Source organism: Alexandromys fortis, unplaced genomic scaffold (genome assembly GCF_014885135.2).
Source record: "Alexandromys fortis isolate MF-2015 unplaced genomic scaffold, M_Fortis_MF-2015_v1.1 scaffold_353, whole genome shotgun sequence".
Lineage (NCBI taxonomy): Eukaryota > Metazoa > Chordata > Mammalia > Rodentia > Cricetidae > Alexandromys > Alexandromys fortis.
The window spans coordinates 242575-251635 of NW_026068254.1; the positions used below are offsets into that span (position 1 = coordinate 242575).

At 34.1% G+C, this 9061-nt stretch overlaps 1 long non-coding RNA gene across 1 annotated transcript; it reads left to right on the forward strand.

The window, feature by feature from the left end:
* Positions 1–26: 26 nt before the first annotated feature.
* LOC126494236 (uncharacterized) lies at positions 27–9061 on the forward strand. Its single transcript, XR_007589971.1, has 4 exons — positions 27–128; positions 447–529; positions 4837–4945; positions 8939–9061. It is a non-coding gene; the product is annotated as an uncharacterized lncRNA (long non-coding RNA).

The following is a 9061-nucleotide window of genomic DNA, read 5'->3' on the forward strand; positions in this document are numbered from 1 at the left end:
CAATGGAAGAATGGATGAAGAAAGTATGGAATATATACATATTAGAGTACTACTCAGCAGTAAAAAACAATGACTTCTTGAATTTTGCATGCAAATGGACGGAAATAGAAAACACTATCCTGAGTGAGGTAAGCCAGACCCAAAAAGAGGAACATGGGATGTACTCAGTCATAATTAGTTTCTAGCCATTAATTAAATTTTTTGAGACAATTACTAACTGACCACGAGGGGGCAGAATTGCTCTGTGCTAAGAACTGGTGTCCAAAAGAGTTAAGACTTTAAAGAAGGAGAATCTCAGGATCTGTTTTCAAAATTTACTTTACTACTCAGTGTCTCCTGAAAGGTAGGATTTTGTGCTTTACACTAAATTTGTAGCTTGTTACTTGCTTCATAATGCTGGCTTTTAGTTTTACTTTGTAATTTTTACTTTTGTTTGTGTTATCAAGATTCAAACCTAGGGCTTCACACTGGGAAAGAGTTCACCATTGAGCTATACTCACAAGATGAAACTGCACTTTTCAAAGAGCAGGTATTGTAGGTTTTATGTTTCTCTAAAGACTTGGATACTAGAGGTTAAGTCTTGTGATTTTATTTTTACTAAAAAACACAGAATGTGACTTGCATTTGTAATAATTGCATCTTTGATAACTTTCAGTTAAGTGTGCCTTTCAAAACACTATTAAATTCCTGGATAAAGTTTGGTTAAATCATGTATCCTACAAATCCCTTTAATTTAGCTTTTAGTTTTCAATATAGGTGACTATTTTAAATATTGTTTTAAGAATTAATTACTGTTTATATATTTAGCTTTTTTAGACATAGACACACATGTAATATGTTCTGATTACAATTCACATATTTCAACCTTAATATTTATCAAATATATCAATGAAATTTTAAAATGAAATTATCTATATTACTTTTTATAGAACCTCAACAGAACTATGTTGGCAAGATAATTTTACTTTAGAATACATAATCTTTATTATTATTTCTTTTCCTTTTTATTTATTTTAATTAATATCAAATAACATATCACAGGACCTAGTGGTAACATAGAAGCTAGATTCAAAGCATAGGTGTGCAGAACTTTGAATCTTCCTTAATTTTCTCCCTCTAGAACATCATCAGTCACCTTCCTCAAAACAAAGGGAGACACTTGTTTCAATTCAGTTTTCCACAGAATTAAAAAAAAAAAAAAACACAAGCAACAATAAAAAATGGGTAAGCAGATGGATTAAAAATACTATAATATAAACAAAACTAGTTGACACATAACTGTCTTGAATAGAAAATGCCAGCATTGTTCTAATGTTTCCTAAATAACACATTAAAAAGAGAAATTGAAAGGAAATTACACTGTTCATAGCTCTTGTGTCCTGGTTATCTAAACTCATGTCCTCATGTTTGCCCATGAAGTGCCTCTCCAAATGAGCCACCCCTCCTGTCCCACGGGGACTTTAAAACATCTACACATATACCAGGCAAGTGACACACTCTTCTCAGTCCCACAAGAATGGAACAGCAATGCTTCTGCACAGGCTTGATAAGATTACTCAGACTGCCTTTATTTCTAATAACCTTAGAAAATCAAGTGGAATGGAAATTCATAAAATCCATGTCCCCAGGAAGTATTTCATAATAAAGCAATGACTAATTACTGTATAAATTCCCTTCAGCTTGAAATTAATTTGTATTTTTAAAGGAGGAGAGAAATAGCAATAGTAAAACAAGAACAACAAACAGATAAAATAAGTAGAACATCAGGTTTCATAATGAGAAAATTTTAAGAGGTCATAACACTGTCACTTAAGCAATGGAAGCACATGATGTGAGCCCTGTAAATGAGGCTTGAGTGTTTCCAGTCCATGCTGTAGAAGAAGGAGTCCAGTGGATTTCCTGAAACTGCTGACATCCATAGTACAGAGAACCAAAACGCAGTGGTAATTATAAGCTACAATGACATAACTTCCTAAGGCCAGGAGGTAATCATCTAGGAGAGTCAGAGCAGACATTGATAATGAGATTTGAAGAGTGAAATGTATCTATTTATACTACTAACAATAGAAATTTGTGTATTTCATGTATCAATGTTCAGAATGCACAAAAAGTCATCCACCAATGGTTGGATCTAACATTTGATTTTTATTTCCTAAATAATTTCAATAGCCAGACAAAATGATTTAATGTTTTCTATGTATTTTGAGTACCTCACAGTCAACTTGAATGAATATCTACAGGGACACAAAAAATAGCCAGTATTCAATGTGATTCAATACACATTGCTATACATTCAGCCATATATTTTTATGATCTGTAAAAACCTACCAAATTATAGTGTGTAATGACAAAAATGGAAGAACACTCTAAAGCTCACACAGATATTAAAAAAGCTGATAACATTAAAGCATGTATTATAAATACATTACAGTCATCCAAAAGTTTAACTGCTGATGTGGGATCCTCCTCTGTGTGCTGAGAATGTTTTATTACCATTGGTTAATGAAGAAGCTGCTTTGGCCTATGGCAGGCAGAATAGAGGTAGGTAGGAAAACTAAACTGAATGCAGGGAGAAAGGAGGAGTCAGGCAAATGCCATGTTGCAACAAAAGGAGAAAGATGTCAGAACCTTGCCAGCAAGCCACAGCCTCATGACAATACACATATTAATAGAAATTTCTTAATTTAAGAGCTAGATAGGAATATGCCTGAGCTCTTGACAAAACAGTGTTGCAATTAATATAATTTCTGTGTGATTATTGGCCTCTGAATGACTGGGAAATGAAAACGCAATCTCCATTTACAAAATGATTTCATGGTTTCTATGTATTTTGAATGCCTCCCAATAGAACTTGAATGGATATCTACAGGGACACAAAAAATAGCCAGCATTCAACATTGTTTAATATACAGTATTGTACATTAAATCTATATTTTAAGGTCTGTAAAAACCCTTCCTAATTTCAATGTGCAATAAGAAAAATCAAACACTGTAAGCTGGCACATATACAAAAAAGCAGATAACACTAAAACAGGTATATATCAGAGGTATCCAAAATTTTAACTATCAACTCTTCAGGTAATAAAACTAGTGAGAAAAAAATCCAAATAGACATTTAGAGTTTAAAATCTAGTTCTTGAAATAGAGTGTATTGTAAGGGATTAATTCACACAAAGTAAATAGTTTTGAACCTGAAATTATAAATTAAACACATAAGGAAAATGAAGAATGAAATGAATATCACTGAATTTCAACAAACTTAATGGTGTGCAATTCAAATATCTCAAAATGTTGGACTGAGTATAAGACACAATGATCAGAAATTGCTAGAGAAATGGCTACGCTGTTTAGAGCTCTTGCTGAAGAAAGGGTTTTGGTTTCTAATGCCTACATTCTCATATTCTGTGGTTAACAACGCCCTGTAACTACAGTTAAAGGAGTTCTTATGTTCTTTTCTGGACTTTATAGTCACGACCATGCAGGGAATGCACATACAGGCAAGCAGACACATACATATATACTTAAACAAAAATAAACAAAAATTTAAAAATGAACAACAGCATCGGTTTCTCAAATCTTGTGGAAGCTATAAACATTTCAACCAAGAAGCTCAGTAAACCAAACACAGAGAACCTACTAGTATAAAAAAGCAAATCTTAACCTAAATTTCCATATTATTTTTACAGAGACAACATCAAAATATCTAAAAAGAGGTGCACTAAAATGGACCAATAAGGATTGTGGCAGATTTAGGCAGAAGCAGAGGAAAAAAATATCTGATTGAACAATAAAAGTAGAAAAATAGGAAAAATCTCAACCTAGAATGGAAGAGTAGATTTCAAAACTGAAAGAGAAAGACAAACATCCAGATACCCAGAAGACCCACACTACAAGAAATCTAAAAAACTGTTTTTAGAGACAGAAAAAATAAGAATAAGTAAATTATACAATAAGCAAAATATAAATAAAAAAGCAACAGAATATAATAACTTCCTGGTTAATATACAAATTGTTTCTTTTATTTAAATTTCATAAAAATATTATTGTGGTGTTTGGATTATGGCATTAACCTATAAGAAATAAGTTTATCTTAGCATGTTTTCTAGAATATATATATTCTAGAATACATATTTCTAGAATATATATATATATATATATACGTTGACAGCACATGAGGAAAGAGAACTGATATAATTTTAAAATGACACATTGTTAATATAACTGAATTTTTTTAAATGATGCTTTCTGTTGTAATAACTGTTTCATTCATAAGGATACTCATCATCCTTGTATGAAATGATAGGCATAATTTTCCTTGCTGTTTTACCACCTAATGCAATGTCTGTTTTGTAGTTTAGCATTGCATACAGCTGGCATTAAGAAAATGGGACCATTTATTTTTCCACTGGTTTCTTTAAATTAAAAATACAGTTGCTATGAAGTAGAAATGGGAGAAAATGGATGAAAATTTACCTGAGGAGGGGAAAACAGAGAACACTGAAGGAGAGGCAAGGAAGAGGGATAAATAACACTAAAGCTGTTTGAAAAAGTCTACTTAAAACTAATATAATATATGTCTACTTAAAACTAATATAATATATGCAAGTTTATACATATATTTTACATAATATGTACATGTACTGATATGTATATGAATATAAAATATATGTGTGTGTATATGAATTCTACCACTTGGAGAGATAATGCTCCTTTCCCAAACCATAGACTGTCTCTCAAAACTCCAATGCCAGACATGAGAAACTTCCTTAAGAGTCAGGGAATTTCAAGCGACTCCCAAATAATATAAGCTATTGCCATTGCCCTTTTTGAGTTTAGAAAAAGAAGATATGACCCTATTATTGAGACACCATACATTTCAGAGGACTTGGAAAGCTATATCTGAATCTGGCCTGGAAGAAAATATGCAAGCTGATGACAGAGAAAGGTAATCCAAAAATGCTATCCAGCTGTAATACCTTTAAACCACAACAAGGATCAGCACAAGATGTTCTGAGAGATTCATTGGTGGCAGATATATCCTTGGGGTAACCAGAAGACACCTTATTGGGCTTAAATTCTACTCACTAGATGGAAATTCATAAACAATAATATAAAATTACCCAATGCCCACAGCTGGACAGGCCATGGTACATAGAGAATAACCTACTACTCTTGTCACTTTCCTATATTCTCTGACTGCATTCTGAATACTTATCCTTATATCCACAGGTAAGTGTAGGTTTCAACCTTATCAATTAAGCTTCTTTTGTTAAATAGATGAAAATGATTACAGAAAGCCACAACTGGTCAAACTAAAAATAAATAAATAACTGTGGAATGCCAAACCCCAATTATTAAACATACAATACAACCCCAATACCTTAGACTCAGGGAACATTGCACACAAGGGGAAAGAAATGATCCTCAGGAACAAACTACCAAATCTACAAATTTTAAGAAAGGTAAAGGAAGGTAGGTCTAATATCCTAGGTTATTGTTGCTCTACTAATCTTCATCAAACATAATTTGAGCACTGTGTGATAAAGGGTGAGGTCAAAACTGATTTTGAGGAGAATTTTATTACTCCACCAAACAATTCAGAACTATTGATATACTTAATTTCGGTGGGATAATGCTTTATACACTTTAAAGATCTGTCACTTGTGTTGGTTTAATAAAATGTTGATTGGCCGGTAGCAAGGCAAGAAATATAGATGTGGCAACAATACTATGAGAATTTGGGGAAGAGGAAAGGCAGAGAGTCAATCACCAGTCTACATTTAATATCATTAGCATCGGCTGGAATCTGTCACAGCAGATGGTGGAACAAGAACTGAAAGCTAGTTTGCTAGCATGCAAATAAGATATATTCTCTTTCATTTTTTTTTTTAGCATTTTGCCTTGCTTCATAGAGAGGGGATTTGAATTGACCAAGATTAAATACTACTTAGTAAAATAATATACAGAAATATTTAACATGATACGTGGATCTTGGTCATCTGTAGATGGCTTAAGGGTTTCATTGGTACTGCGGTTTACTTCAAAGAAAACTTTAGACCTCTGGAGAAAGATTTAGAATACCTCCTCTGTAAATTTTCTATGATTTTATCATTGAAAATTCCTTGATTTTCAATCAGGAAGAAAAGTATTTCTCCATATTATGGTTAGGCAGCTAGTCTTTATTTTTGCCTCCAAGTCATAAAGACAGACACACACAGAATACACAGCCTTCCATGTGTTTCCTTTGGGATCTGAAAGACCTTTTATAGAGAGATGAGTTCTGATTATTTAGTTTTAAAATAAAAGTATGTTTTGGAGCATTTGTTATTTACATTCATTTCTTTCGGAACTGGTTTCTTTTTTATTTTTAATTTTACACACCAACCACAGTTCCTCCTCTCTTCCTTCCTCCTGTTCCCCTCCTACCAAACCCTGTCATCCAATACTCAGAAAGAGTAAGGCCTTCCATGGGAAGTCAATAAAATCTGGCATATGAAGTAGAGTTATGACAAATCTCCCCTCACCTCCAATGCTGCCCATATGAGGCTGAGCAAGGCATCCCTCCATAAGTAATGAACTCATAAAAGCCAGTTCAGGCACTGGGGATAAATCCTGATCCTACTGCTAGTTGCCCCACAGACTACCCAAGCCACAGAACTATCACCCACATTCAGAGGTTCTAGCAGAACTGGATTCTTAACCCATACTTATCAGGCACCATCCTCTATTTAGTATTTAATTATCATTTATTAATAATATTCTGGAAAAATGCCCCCCATGATTGTCATTAGAATTGGTTTGTAGGCAAGGATGAACATACAAAAGCTTCCTTAGGAAGTTTATACTGTCTACTGCAGTTCACAGTATATATTTATTTTTGTTCAGATTATTTTCTTTGGAAAAATGTGCTTATGAATAGATATTGCAATATACAAAGAAGTAAGATTAACAAATAAAATTATACAAATGCTGAACATGATGTTAACATATAACTACCAGCAACAGATAATCAGAATATGGCATTTGCAATTTTTTCTTGTTTGTTTATTAAGGCAGTGTGCTATGCAGCTCAGACTGATCTTGAACCTACTATAGAGCAGAGGATAAAGACCTTGAACTCCTAGTCTTCCTTCTTCACAACCCAAGTGCAGGAGTTACAGGCACATTTCTCCAAAGAAAATAAGTTTTGTTATGCTCATTTAAATTTTTATGAGTTTTATTTTGCTGTATTTTTGCATGAGCTAATACCACTCATAATTTTCAGCATCTCTCAATCCTGGCATTTAAGTAAGATTGCAGAGTGAGAGAAAAGAATCTTTCAGTACTTCTAGTTGCTTTATGTGACTTCCTAGAAAACCCATCTACAGTGACAAAGAATAGATATGTATTTGCAGGAAATGGGATGAGGTGAGAGTTTCTGCTATGGTTTCTGACTTTGGTGATGGATAAATGAAAGTATAGCACTCTTAAAACTCACATAAGTCTCTAACTATAGGTGTTTTTCAATGATTGTTTAAAGAAATATATGCAATAGGTCTAGAAAAAAATATCAGGAAGATAATGGAGAAAGTGAAAGGGAGGGAATGGGGGAGAGGAGGGTGGAAAACTGGTGAATATGTGAAGTAAATTAATTTCATAATAATAAATTTATAATAAAAATACTAATCTCAAAGGAAAAAGTCAGTCTTGACCTTATTGTTGAAATACTAGAGCATTCTACGTTAACATTAACAAAATGCAAATTATCATCACAGTTAGTTAATATTTGAATATTTAGATTATCTTATTATGAAGACAAAAGTAAGACAGTACATACTTAAAGACAGAAGCTATTTTGTTTCTATCTGCACAAGGAAACATAAATAGAAGCTAAAATATAAAGTGTTTTAAAGACAAGGTTTCTCTGTAGCTTTGGAGCCTGTCCTGGAACAAGCTCTTGTAGTCTTGAACTCACAGAGAATTGCCTGCCTCTGCCTCCTGAGTCCTGGGATTAAAGGTATACGCTACCACAGCCCAGCTAAAATATAAAGATTTTTGATCCTTCAGTAATGATGCTGGCTTTTAAAATCAGAAATCAAGAAAAAAAATGTGAGCTATGTATCTTTTGTACACCTATAAATCAGGCACAAAAGAAATAGAAATGACAACTTTTAATGTAAGAAACCAATTTTCTATTTCTCTCTCTCTCTCTCTCTCTCTCTCTCTCTCTCTCTCTCTCTCTCTCTCTCTCTCTCTCTCTCTCTCCCTCTTTCTCTCTTTACTCCCCCCCTGGATTTTGCTCTCTGTGCATTCTTTTGCTGTTGGTGTTCCATCTGAATCAAGGACAGTGTCTGCCTATTCTGAGGGTAACTGCTTTAACTTTGCTGACATCTGCACACATTATTCAATACAATTCTTAAAAATTCAGAACCTCATTGCTTTATGGGGAAATAATTGCTCTACATACGTGTGTATGGTAAGAGTTTACTAAAAATACAGATATCTACCATATAAGTCTCACAAAGAACTCTTATGTTCCTATGAGGTGGTTCAAACTTCTTGTGCATGTTATTGGAATATTCTGCCACTGAACCGCATGTTCAGGATACAATATTCTTTTTAAAATGTTTATTACAGTTGCCCACTTTTTAAAATCTTTCTTTTATTAAAATAGCCCTAAACAATCTTCCTGTTTCCCCAAGTTCCCCCAAACCTCCCCTTCTCACTTTTCTCTCCCCGTCCCTGGAAGATTGGGATAAAGGAAAGTTGGATAGGGGAGCAGGGAAGCACATATTAGTTAAGGGAGCCACCTTAGTGTTGGCAAGAGACTTGAACCTAGAGTGGCTCCCAGGAGCCCAAGGCGATGTCCCCAGTTAGTCCCTTGGGAAGCAGAGGATAGGGAACCTGAAATGACCCTATCCTATAGCAATACTGACGAATATCTTTCATATCACCATAGAACCTTCATCTGGTGATGGATGGAGATAGAGACAGAGACCTACACTGGAGCACTGGACTGAGCTCCCAAGGTCCCAATGAGAAGCAGATGGAGGGAGAACACGAGCAAGGATGTCAGGACCAC